The following is a 13,920-nucleotide window of genomic DNA, read 5'->3' on the forward strand; positions in this document are numbered from 1 at the left end:
TCTTGTACATAGGGGCAGTATTATAGTAGTTATATTCTTGTACATAGGAGCAGTATTAGATTGGTTATATTCTTGTACATAGGAGCAGTATTATAGTAGTTATAGTCTTGTACATAGGAGCAGTATTATAGTAGTTATAGTCTTGTACATAGGAGCAGTATTATAGTAGTTATATTCTTGTACATAGGAGCAGTATTATAGTAGTTATATTCTTGTACATAGGGAGCAGTATTAAAGTACTTATATTCTTGTACATAGGAGCAGTATAATAGTTATATTCTTGTACATAGTGGCAGTATTATAGCAGTTACATTCTTGTACATAGGGGCAGTATTATAGTAGTTATATTCTTGTACATAGGAGCAGTATTATAGTAGTTATATTCTTGTATATAAGAGCAGTATTATAGTAGTTATATTCTTGTACTTAGGGGCAGTATTATAGTAGTTATATTCTTGTACATAGGGGCAGTATTATAGTAGTTATATTCTTGTACATAAGAGCAGTATTATAGTAGTTATATTCTTGTACTTAGGGGCAGTATTATAGTAGTTATATTCTTGTATATAGAGGGCAGTATTATAGTAGTTATATTCTTGTACATAGGGAGCAGTATTATAGTAGTTATATTCTTATAGATAGGGGCAGTATTATAGTAGTTATATTCTTGTACATAGGGGCAGTATTTTAGTAGTTATATTCTTGTACATAGGAGCAGTATTACAGTAGTTATATTCTTTTACATAGAAGCAGTATTATAGTACTTATATTCTTCCACATAGGGGCAGTATTATAGTAGTTATATTCTTGTATATAGCGGCAGTATTAAAGAAGTTATATTCTTGTACATAGGGATCAGTATTGTAGCAGTTATATTCTTGTACATAGAAGCAGTATTATAGTAGTTATATTCTTGTACATAGAAGCAGTATTATAGTAGTTTTATTCTTGTACATAGGAGCAGTATTATAGTACTTATATTCTTGTACATAGGAGCAGTATTATAGTAGTTATATTCTTGTACATAGGAGCAGTATTATAGTAGTTATATTCTTGTACATAGGAGCAGTATTATAGTAGTTATATTCTTGTACAAATGAGCGGTAATATAGTAGTTATATTCTTGTACATAGGGGCAGTATTATAGTAGTTATATTCTTGAACATAGGGGCAGTATTATAGCAGTTATATTCTTGTACATAGGGGAAGTATTATAGTGGTTATATTCTTGTATATAGGAGCAGTATTATAGTAGATATATTCTTGTACATAGGAGACATTATTATAGTAGTTATATTCTTGCAGATAGGGGCAGTATTATAATGCTTATTTTCTTGTACATAGGAGGCAGTATTATAGTAGTTATATTCTTGTACATAGAGGCAGTATTATAGTAGTTATATTCCTGTACATAGGGGCAGTATTATATTAGTTATATACTTGTACATAGGAGCAGTATTATAGTAGTTATTTTTTTGTATATTGGGGCAGTATTATAGTAGTTATATTCTTGTACATAGGGGCAGTATTATATTAGTTATATTCCTGTACATAGGAGGCAGTATTATAGTAGTTATATTCTTGTACAAATGAGCAGCATTATAGTAGTTATATTCTTGTACATAGGAGCAGTAATATAGTAGTTATATTCTTGTACATAGGGGCAGTATTATAGTAGTTATATTCTTGTACATAGGGGCAGTATTATAGTAGTTATATTCCTGTACATAGGGGCAGTATTATAGTAGGTATATTCTTGTACATAGGGGCAGTATTATAATGCTTATTTTCTTGTACATAGGAGGCAGTATTATAATAGTTATATTCTTGTACATAGGGGCAGTATTATAGTAGTTATATTCCGGTACATAGGGGCATTATTATATTAGTTATATTCTTGTACATAGGGGCAGTATTATATTAGTTATATTCTTGTACATAGGGGCAGTATTATATTAGTTATATTCTTGTACATAGGGGCAGTATTATAGTAGTTATATTCCTGTACATAGGGGCAGTATTATATTAGTTATATTCTTTTACATAGGGGCAGTATTATAGTAGTTATATTCTTGTACATAGGGGCAGTATTATAGTAGTTATATTCTTGTACATAGGAGCAGTATTATAGTAGTTATATTTTTGTACATAGGAGGCAGCATTATAGTTGCTATATTCTTGTACATAGGAGCAGTATTATAGTAGTTATATTCTTGTTTATAGGGGCAGTATTATAGTAGATTTATTCCTGTACATAGGGGCAGTATTATAGTAGTTATATTCCGATACATAGGGACAGTATTATAGTAGTTATATTCTTGTACATAGGGGCAGTATTATAGTAGGTATATTCCTGTACATAGGGGCAGTATTGTAGTAGTTACATTCTTGTACATAGGGTCAGTATTATAGTATATTCCTGTACATAGGGGCAGTATTATAGTAGTTATATTCCTGTACATAGGGGCAGTATTATATTAGTTATATTCTTGTACTTAGGGGCAGTATTATAGTAGTTATATTCTTGTACATAGGAGCAGTATTATAGTAGTTATATTCTTGTACATAGGGGCAGTATTATAGTAGTTATATTCCTGTACATAGGGGCAGTGTTATAGTAGTTATATTCCTGTACATAGGGGCAGTATTATAGTAGGTATATTCTTGTACATGGGGGCAGTATTATAGTAGTTATATTCTTGTATATAGGGGCAGTATTATAGTAGGTATATTCCTGTATATAGGGGCAGTATTATAGTAGTTATATTCTTGTACATAGGGGCAGTATTATAGTAGTTACAGTGGGGCAAAAAAGTATTTAGTCAGTCAGCAATAGTGCAAGTTCCACCACTTAAAAAGATGAGAGGCGTCTGTAATTTACATCATAGGTAGACCTCAACTATGGGAGACAAACTGAGAAAAAAAAATCCAGAAAATCACATTGTCTGTTTTTTTATCATTTTATTTGCATATTATGGTGGAAAATAAGTATTTGGTCAGAAACAAAATTTCATCTCAATACTTTGTAATATATCCTTTGTTGGCAATGACAGAGGTCAAACGTTTTCTGTAAGTCTTCACAAGGTTTCCACACACTGTTGTTGGTATGTTGGCCCATTCCTCCATGCAGATCTCCTCTAGAGCAGTGATGTTTTTGGCTTTTCGCTTGGCAACACGGACTTTCAACTCCCTCCAAAGGTTTTCTATAGGGTTGAGATCTGGAGACTGGCTAGGCCACTCCAGGACCTTGAAATGCTTCTTACGAAGCCACTCCTTCGTTGCCCTGGCGGTGTGCTTTGGATCATTGTCATGTTGAAAGACCCAGCCACGTTTCATTTTCAATGCCCTTGCTGATGGAAGGAGGTTTGCACTCAAAATCTCACGATACATGGCCCCATTCATTCTTTCATGTACCCGGATCAGTCGTCCTGGCCCCTTTGCAGAGAAACAGCCCCAAAGCATGATGTTTCCACCACCATGCTTTACAGTAGGTATGGTGTTTGATGGATGCAACTCAGTATTCTTTTTCCTCCAAACACGACAAGTTGTGTTTCTACCAAACAGTTCCAGTTTGGTTTCATCAGACCATAGGACATTCTCCCAAAACTCCTCTGGATCATCCAAATGCTCTCTAGCAAACTTCAGACGGGCCCGGACATGTACTGGCTTAAGCAGTGGGACACATCTGGCACTGCAGGATCTGAGTCCATGGTGGTGTAGTGTGTTACTTATGGTAGGCCTTGTTACATTGGTCCCAGCTCTCTGCAGTTCATTCACTAGGTCCCCCCGCGTGGTTCTGGGATTTTTGCTCTCCGTTCTTGTGATCATTCTCACCCCACGGGGTGGGATTTTGCGTGGAGCCCCAGATCGAGGGAGATTATCAGTGGTCTTGAATGTCTTCCATTTTCTAATTATTGCTCCCACTGTTGATTTCTTCACTCCAAGCTGGTTGGCTATTGCAGATTCAGTCTTCCCAGCCTGGTGCAGGGCTACAATTTTGTTTCTGGTGTCCTTTGACAGCTCTTTGGTCTTCACCATAGTGGAGTTTGGAGTCAGACTGTTTGAGGGTGTGCACAGGTGTCTTTTTATACTGATAACAAGTTTAAACAGGTGCCATTACTACAGGTAATGAGTGGAGGAAAGAGGAGACTCTTAAAGAAGAAGTTACAGGTCTGTGAGAGCCAGAAATCTTGATTGTTTGTTTCTGACCAAATACTTATTTTCCACCATAATATGCAAATAAAATGCTAAAAAAACAGACAATGTGATTTTCTGGATTTTTTTTTCTCAGTTTGTCTCCCATAGTTGAGGTCTACCTATGATGTAAATTACAAACGCCTCTCATCTTTTTAAGTGGTGGAACTTGCACTATTGCTGACTGACTAAATACTTTTTTGCCCCACTGTATATTCCTGTACATAGGGGCAGTATTATAGTAGTTATATTCCTGTACATAGGGGCAGTATTATAGTAGTTATATTCCTGTACATAGGGGCAGTATTATATTAGTTATATTCTTGTACATAGGGGCAGTATTATATTAGTTATATTCTTGTACATAGGGGCAGTATTATAGTAGTTATATTCCTGTACAAAGGGGCAGTATTATATTAGTTATATTCTTGTACATAGGGGCAGTATTATAGTAGTTATATTCTTGTACATAGGGGCAGTATTATAGTAGTTATATTCTAGTACATAGGAGCAGTATAATAGTAGGAGCAGTATAATAGTAGTTATATTCTTGTACATATGGAGCAGTATTATAGTAGTTATATTCTTGTTTATAGGGGCAGTATTATAGTAGATATATTCCTGTACATAGGGGCAGTATTATAGTAGTTATATTCCGATACATAGGGACAGTATTATAGTAGTTATATTCTTGTACATAGGGGCAGTATTATAGTAGGTATATTCCTGTACATAGGGGCAGTATTATAGTAGTTATATTCTTGTACATAGGGGCAGTATTATAATATATTCCTGTACATGGGAGCAGTATTATAGTAGTTATATTCTTGTACATAGGGTTCAGTAATATATTAGTTATATTCCTGTACATAGGGGCAGTATTATATTAGTTATATTCTTGTACATAGGGGGCAGTATTATAGTAGTTATATTCCTGTACATAGGGGCAGTATTATAGTAGTTATATTCCTGTACATGGGAGCAGTATTATAGTAGTTATATTCTTGTACATAGGGGCAGTATTATAGTAGTTATATTCTTGTACATAGGGAGCAGTATTATAGTAGTTATATTCTTGTACATAGGGGCAGTATTATAGTAGTTATATTCCTGTACATAGGGGCAGTATTATATTAGTTATATTCTTGTACATAGGGGACAGTATTATAGTAGTTATATTCTTGTACATAGGAGCAGTATTATAGTAGTTATATTCTTGTATATAGGGGCAGTATTATAGTAGTTATATTCTTGTACATAGGAGCAGTATTATAGTAGTTATATTCTTGTACATAGGGGCAGTATTTTGGTAGATATATTCCTGTACATAGGGGCAGTATTATAGTAGTTATATTCTTGTATATAGGGGCAGTATTATAGTAGTTATATTCTTGTACATAGGAGCAGTATTATAGTAGTTATATTCTTGTATATAGGGGCAGTATTATAGTAGTTATATTCTTGTACATAGGGGCAGTATTATAGTAGTTATATTCTTGTACATAGGAGCAGTATTATAGTGGTTATATTCTTGTACATAGGGGCAGTATTATAGTAGTTATATTCTTGTATATAGGAACAATATTATAGTAGTTATATTCTTGTACATAGGAGCAGTATTATAGTAGTTATATTCTTGTACATAGGAGCAGTATTATAGTAGTTATATTCTGGTACATAGGGGCAGTATTATAGTAGTTATATTCTTGTACATAGGGGCAGTATTATGGTAGATATGTTCCTGTACATAGGGGGCAGTATTATAGTAGTCATATTCTGGTACATAGGGGCAGTATTATAGTAGTTATATTCTTATACATAGAGGGCAGTATTATAGTAGATATATTACTGTGCATTGGGGAAATATTAAAGTGTATATATTATTTCACACCAGGTGCAATGCTTTAATAATTATTTTCTAATAATCATAATTCATAATATATGCACATGTTCTGTGTATTGTGTGTTGCTTATTTCTTATTACTGATTATTTTGCTGTATATACGGTGTATATTGTTTCTGTTTGTAATATTCTGTATTTATTATTATCTTATGAGCTGGGGTCAAGGGCTGACTAGACTCTTGTCCTGACGATGACCTGTCCAGACATTTAGCTTCGGTCAGTAAATGGAATATTTAAGGTCATGCTCATCATATAAGTGTAGAGAACTCTAGGAGACAATTAGCTTAATTGCAGAGGTCAATGGCAGCAGCCCATAATAGCCAATCTCAGCCTTAGTGTGTGGAGACAGGTGCTCACAGGATTTCCGCATAATGGGACATCAGGAATTTGTGTTTGTTCCACCTTTGAATACTGTGGTAACAGCAGCTATACAGCACTCACAGTGCAAGTCTTATATTAGTCCCCACAGTCACTTTGAGGAGCTTAACCCAGCCAAGTGTGACATCATAAGACGTGACTTCACTGCTTAAACTATTTACGGTACTTCATACTACAATGTAGTACCGTAGTACATGTAGTATGAATGTAGTACAATGTAGACTTAGGTCTCTGCATAGGAGCTGTATACACAAAACGGTGCTGCCATAATACATTCTAGTGCATTGTGGAAGATTAAAAAAAAATAATAATAAACACACGTTTGGTGTCGCTGCGTTCATAAAAGTACGATATATCAATTTATAAAATAAATTACCGTATATACTCGAGTATAAGCTGACCCGAGTATAAGCCGACCCCTCCTAATTTTGCCACAAAAAAACTGGGAAAACTTAATGACTCGAGTATAAGCCTAGGGTGGAAAATGCAGCAGCTACTGGTAAATGTCAAAAATAAAAATAGACACCAATAAAAGTAAAATTAAATGAGATATCAGTAGGTTAAGTGTTTTTGAATATCCATATTGAATCAGGAGCCCCATAAGATGCTCCATATTAAAATATGCCCCCATATAATGCTGCTCAAATGCTGATTATGGCCCCATAAGATGCTCCATAGAGATATTTACCCCATATGCTGTTGCTGCGATAAAAAAAAATAATCATACTCACCTCTCGCCGCTCAGGCCCCCAGCACTTGCTATATTCACCTGTCCTCGTTCCACCGCCGGGCGCCGCTCCATCTTCCGCGTCCTCTGCACTGACGTTCAGGCAGAGGGTGGCACGCACACTAACCACGTCATCGCGCCCTCTGACCTCAGCGTTACAGCAGAGGACGCGGAAGATGGAGCCCGGCGGTGGAACGAGAAGAGGTGAATATCGTGCAATGCTGCTCACACTCCTTGTTATACTCACCTGCTCCCGGCGCGGTCCCTGGCAGCTTCCCTGCTGGTCTTCTCCGGGAGCTGACAGCTTCTTCCAGCATTGAGTGGTCACCGGTACCGCTCATTACAGTAATGAATATGTGGCTCCACCACTATGGGAGTAGAGTCGCGTCCATATTCATTACTGTAAAGAGTGGTACCATGTGACTGCTCAACGCTGGAAGAAGCTGTCAGCGCCTGGAGACCGGAGATGCAGGGACCTCGCCAGGAGCAGATGAGAATGTCACAGGCGCCGCTCTCCCTCCCCCGCCGACCCCCCTGGAACAATGACTCGAGTATAAGCCGAGAGGGGCACTTTCAGCCTAAAAAAATGGGCTGAAAATCTCGGCTTATACTCGAGTATATATGATAATCCAACTGGTAAAGAGGAAACAAACTAAATGCCAGAACTACCTTTTTTTGGCCTCCACAACATTGAAATAAAGTGCAATAAGAGGCAATGGAAATATTATATCTACGTTAAAATGGAATCAGTAAAACACAAAAATAGGCCATCACCCAGCCCCAGATCCCGAAAAATGAAAACGCCACTCCTTTCAGAAAAAAACAAAAATTAAATTTCTTAAAAAATTTTCACCACAGAAATAAAAATATATATAAATATTTAGTATCTGTGCACTCGTACTGACCTGGAAAATCATATTCCTAGAACAGTTTTACCGTGAACATGGTAAATAAAAAAAAAACAATTGTGGAATTGCACTCTTTGATAAAATAAATGATGTCATTCAAAAATACAACTTGACCCACAAAAAAAAAAACCTCTAACAGGCCTAAAGTTAAAGATGACACATTTCCTTTGTATTATTGGCAGAAATAAAAATATGTATTTTCAGATTTTACATTTTAAAAATTACAAAAAGGAAAATGGGCCAATACAAAAGTTTAGGCACCCTTAGAAGTTTGTGTGCTAAGATAACGTTGACCAAAATTTCAGGCCTTAACTAGCCTGTTAGGGTTATGACTTGTTCACTATCATCGTTAGGAAAGACCAGGTGATGCAAATTTCCCAGCTGTATAAAGACCCAGCCTCCTCTTGTGCCAAAAACAGCAGCCATGGGATCTTTTAAGCAGCTGCCTAGCAATCTGAAAATGGTGGAGACCCACAAAGCAGGAGAAGGCTACAGGAAGATAGTAAAGTGTTTTCAAGTTGCCCTTTCCTCAGTTCGAAATGTAATTAATAAATGGCAGTTACCAGGAACAGTGGAGGTCAATATAAGGTCCGGAAGACCAAGCAAAATGTCAGAGAGAGCTGCTCGCAGGGTTGCTAGAGAGGAAATCAGAACCCCCGCTAAACTGCAAAAGATCTTCAGAAATATTTAGCAGACTCTGGAGTTGTGGTACATTGTTCTACTGTTCAGTGTGAAAAGTCTGCAAAAGAACATCTAAACAAGCCTGATGCATTTTGGGAACAAGTCCTGTGGACCGATGAGGTAAAATAAAACTCTGACCACAATGATCAAAGGTGTGTGTGGAGAAAAAAGGGAACAGAATTTCAGGAAAAGAACATCTTGCCCACCATTAAGCATGGGGGTGGCTCAATTATGCTTTGGAGTTGTGTTGCAGCTAATGGCACGGGGAACATTTCACGGGTAGAGGGAAGAATGGATTCAATGACATTTCAACAAATTCTTGATACAAACATAACACCATCTGTAAAAAAACAGCTGAAGGTGAAAAGAGGAAGAGGATGGATTCTACAAATGGAAATGATCCAAAAAACACGTTACAATCCACAATAGACGACCTCAAAAGGCACAAGCTGAAGGTTTTACAATGGCCCTCACAGTCCCCTGATCTGAACATCATTGAAAATCTGTGGCTAGACCTCAAAATAGCAGAGGAAGCAAGACAACCCAGGAATCTCACAGAACTGGAAGAATACTCCAAGGAAGAATGGAGGAAAATCCCTCAAACAAGAATTGAAAGACTCTTGTCTGGCTACAAAAAGCTTTTACAAGCTGTGATACTTTCAAAAGAGGGTGCTACAAGATACTAACCATGCCGGGTGCCCAAACTTTTTCATCGGCCCATTTTCCTTTTTGAAATTTTTAAAAAGTAAAAGATGAAAATATATATATTTTTTTTGCCTAAAATACAATTGAAATGTGTCCTCTGTAACTTTAGTCCTTTTAGAGATCATTTCATCTTCAACTTCACAATAGCAGTCATTTTCACCAGGGGAGACCAAACTTTTTCATGCCACTTTATTTGACTTGAGTCTTGCATTTTTCAGCAGTTCCCCCCTCTCCTGCTGCTTATCTATAATTTTGAGTTGTTTTTGAGCTATCGAGTAGAGAGTAGCTGCTATGATATAAGCAGACATAGACTTGAAGTATTCCTCCTCTCCTTTCTATGTAGGTCATGTTCAGCAGCATCATGGAGAATATTACACAGCAGTACTTAGCAGTGTAGCTGTAAGTCCAGCACTTACTAGACAGTAGCCTGTGCTTCTCTCTAATCCTGCTCTTCCTTTCTTCCTTTTTTTCTATAGACGTCTAGGCAGCTGTAATCTGATCCCTCAGTAAGCCGGCAGTTCATCTTGCTTAGACCAAGCAGTTTTTTTCAGAGTGAAATGAGTTCAGCAGGAAAAGAGAGAAGTGGCTCATAAGTGGAGAAATAAACAGATTTATTGCATGGAGTTTCTTATATTAGCCTGTACTATTGATTTACAGAAACTTTTTGTGAAATGAAAACAACCATTTTCTGTGTTCCATGATGTCCGCAGCACACTACGATGAGTGTGCGCCATGATAATCATTACCCTGCAAGACAAGAAGATGATTGACACTTCTAAGTGCTGTAACAGGCAAGGTAAGACGAAAGAGGTTAATTTAAGGCCGGCAGGCAAGAGTGATGGGCATAGGGCCACGCACCACATTGAGATACATAAATCCATGCCGCATACTGAAAAGAGGGTCCACCAATGGTAAATGGGATTTCCAGGATCACAAAATTGATGGCCTAACCCACATGTTTTTGCTTAGAGAAATGTTTTGTGTAACTTTTAAACTCTATCTAACAGCGCCCCAAAATGTAAGGATTGCGATTAGACCACCTGTGACTCTCCTATGTGACCCCAACTGATTTGCGAGACAGTCCCAGCAAGTTCGGAATTTGTTGGCAACTATGTTATTTTCCAGATAGACCATCATTATTGAATCGATTGGGTTTTTACTCTCACGTTCCCCATCAAACAGCTGTTTGGAAAGTAGTGGGGTTGTGTGTCAGGCCTGCTTTTCAGTCTTTGCTCAACCCTGGCTTCCTCGATTCCTTGCATGAAATGGGAGCAAAGTAATGTATTACAGCCCATTTCACAAAGACTTATCAGTGACAAAAGATCTGCATGCTTTATCCATTACATGACACTGACCCTGCAAAGTTTTGGTAAGGAAATGGCTCTGCTCGTTCTGCCAAAGGCTACATACTAAAGCTGACAAGTGAGCTGCAGAAAACAGGAAGTGTCAGTCTATTGTGTGTGCTTTGGTGACCAGTATGAAAGTTTTAATAGTTCGAGACATTATATATGGTGTATGTGAACATCATATATAATGTCTCGAACTATTTCAGCTTTCATACTGGTCACCAAAGAACACACACTTCCTGTTTTCTGCAACTCACTTGTCAGCTTTAGTATGTAGCCTTTGGCAGAACGAGCAGAGCCATTTCATTACCAAAACTTTGCAGGGTCAAAAAAATAAATAAATAAATGAAATAAAAAAGGAAAACAGCAATAATTAAAAAATTATAAATATTCTCTGATACTTTCTCTTTAAGACCTGTACAGTAAATTAAAGTGAAGTACTTTTGCTTTTACGTGAGGTCTAAAGATTGATAATAATTTATGATTTATTACTCTCAGATTCTTGGTCCCTAAAGAATTTATTTAAAAAAAAAATGGAAAATGTGACCTAATTTATCTTTCCTTTTGGACTTTTGATGTATAAACATGTAGAGGTTCAGCGCCCACAGTGACATTGAATTCCCTTTCAATCTTCAAAGACTTTTCCGTAAGTACGAAGTGATAATACTTGGAGGGAAAGTCGTGTCTTTGTGTCAGCGCCAGTTGTACAAGTCTCATCTTGAAGGGAGAATTTGGCACTGAAGACTCGTTTGGTCCCCCTCAATGGGCCATCTGAGGTCCACTGGCTGCACACCGGCCTCATTTTCACCCGCACGTCTCCACATAATTACCAAGAAAGATGCATTCTCCCAGTCCTGCTTTGTATTTGCTCAGCTGCATACACAACTCATTTATTAACACCATCTATAGCATAAAAAATAATGAAATAACAAATATGAGAGTGTGAAGTGCCAGGATTGTGATAGATGTCTGCTTTTTATGTCAAACACAATGGCCGAGGAAGGGTTGGGCAACGAAAAGGTACATCTTGTGCGGAGGCTAGTGATGAGCGAACGCGCTCGGATAAGGTGTTATCTAAGCATGCTCGGGTGCTAACCGAGTGACTTCGGCGTGCTCGAATAATATGTCCGAGTCCCTGCGGCTGTTCGACAGTCACAACACATGCAAAAAAAAAAAAATCAAAAATTACATTAAAATTATTTACCGTATTTTCCGGCGTATAAGACGACTGGGCGTATAAGACGACCCCCCAACTTTACCAGTTAAAATATAAAATCTTCTTAAAAGTCGGGGGTCTTCTTATACACCCTATGTCGTCTTATAGGGCCGGTGAATATGTGCCTTTTGGGGGGGGGGGGGGAGTGATCCTGATGACGAGGGGGCGTCTCACAGGAAAGTGAGTATCCCCCATTACCTTATCGTAGCGGTGCAGCGTGGGGGTCTCAGTGCTGGGAGTGGCGGCGGCGGCTGCTGTGCTCTGGTGCGGCGGCTGCTGTGCTCTGGTGCGGCGGCTCCTCTTCTGTGTGGGGCCTCTGTGCTGTGCGGTGGCGGCGGCATATCTTTATCCAGTTGGGGCTCCTCCGGCATCTCCTTAGCCCTGGAGGCCCCGCCGCAACTCCATGAGTGCAATGCAGCGGCCATTTTCCCGGAGGCAGCTCAATAGGTGCGATGCGGTGGCCTCCGGGAAAATGGCCGCTGCTCAGATTCAGATCTCGTCCCGAAATCTCGGGACACGAGATCTGAATCTGAGCAGCGGCCATTTTCCCGGAGGCCACCACATTGCACCGATGGAGTTGCGGCGGGGCCTCCAGGGCTAAGGAGATGCCGGAGGAGCCCCAACTGGATAAAGATACGCCGCTGCCGCTGCCACCCCACAGCACAGAGGCCCCACACAGAAGAGGAGCCGCCGCACCAGAACACAGCAGCCGCCGCCGCTCCCAGCACTGACACCCCCACGCTGCACCGCTAGGATAAGGTAATGGGGATTACTCACTTTCCTGTGAGACGCCCCCTCGTCATCAGGATCACTCCCCCTCCCCACCCACCATATACACCGGCGTACAAGTCGATTCCCGGCGTATAAGACGACCCCCGACTTTTAAGAAGATTTTCGGGGGTTAAAAAGTCGTCTTATACGCCGGAAAATACGGTATATATAACACTGGGGAACACAATTTTTTAAGAGTTAGTTCAGACAACTGTTCTTAATTAATTTTTGGATGCTGAATCCAGAAATGATCTCAGTTTTTCTCTATCATGTCAAGTTTTTGAACTATAGGATTTTTGTCTTCTCAAAACTATGTAAACTACTGTACCTAAAAAGTGTTTTGTTTTTTTTAAATAGTACAAATATGAACAAAAAATGAAATATATAAGAAATAGGCATGACAAAGTTGTGACTACTCTTACAAGTTGCCACGTAGCTCTATATGAGTCGAATTGTAATCAGATAACAAGTCTTTTTACAGATATCAGTGCAATTGTGCTTCTCTGGCAGGTAAGTTGCGTAGGAAAAACTTGACGTGCTAGAAAAAAACTGACTACATTTTTGGAATCAGCATGCCAATTTTAGTATAAATCAGCTCAAAAACCTAACTCAACAGAAAATTTTTTTCAAATTGTTCCCCTGTGTAATCAATATATCATGTAAGTAATACATTCGAGTCCAAGCGGCTGAATGTCTCGAGGCCGTTCAACAGCAACCGCTGCCTAGCAAACAGGCAAAAATGAGATTATAATTCTTTATATTGCCAATATGTATCATATAAACAATGTATAAAAAAATCCAAAATTTTTCCCGAAGTTTTTTTTTTCCAAAAAACTTTTAAAAAAAGTAAATTAAACCTGAAATGAACCAAAAAAAGTTCTAAATGTATCAATTTTCCTCATCTTGTCATAAGAGGCCATGAGATAATTTAGGCACTTTGACTTTACTGCACCATTGTGTCATCAGTGCCAGAAGCATGACTTTCACCGTGACTTACAAAATCAAAGTAGTGAAGTATTTCTGCCCGTAATAAATTTTAGCCAACAACATAACAAGCCGATCTCTCGTTTAATGCCATTTTTGCATGGGAA

Source organism: Ranitomeya variabilis, chromosome 3 (genome assembly GCF_051348905.1).
Source record: "Ranitomeya variabilis isolate aRanVar5 chromosome 3, aRanVar5.hap1, whole genome shotgun sequence".
Classification (NCBI taxonomy): domain Eukaryota; kingdom Metazoa; phylum Chordata; class Amphibia; order Anura; family Dendrobatidae; genus Ranitomeya; species Ranitomeya variabilis.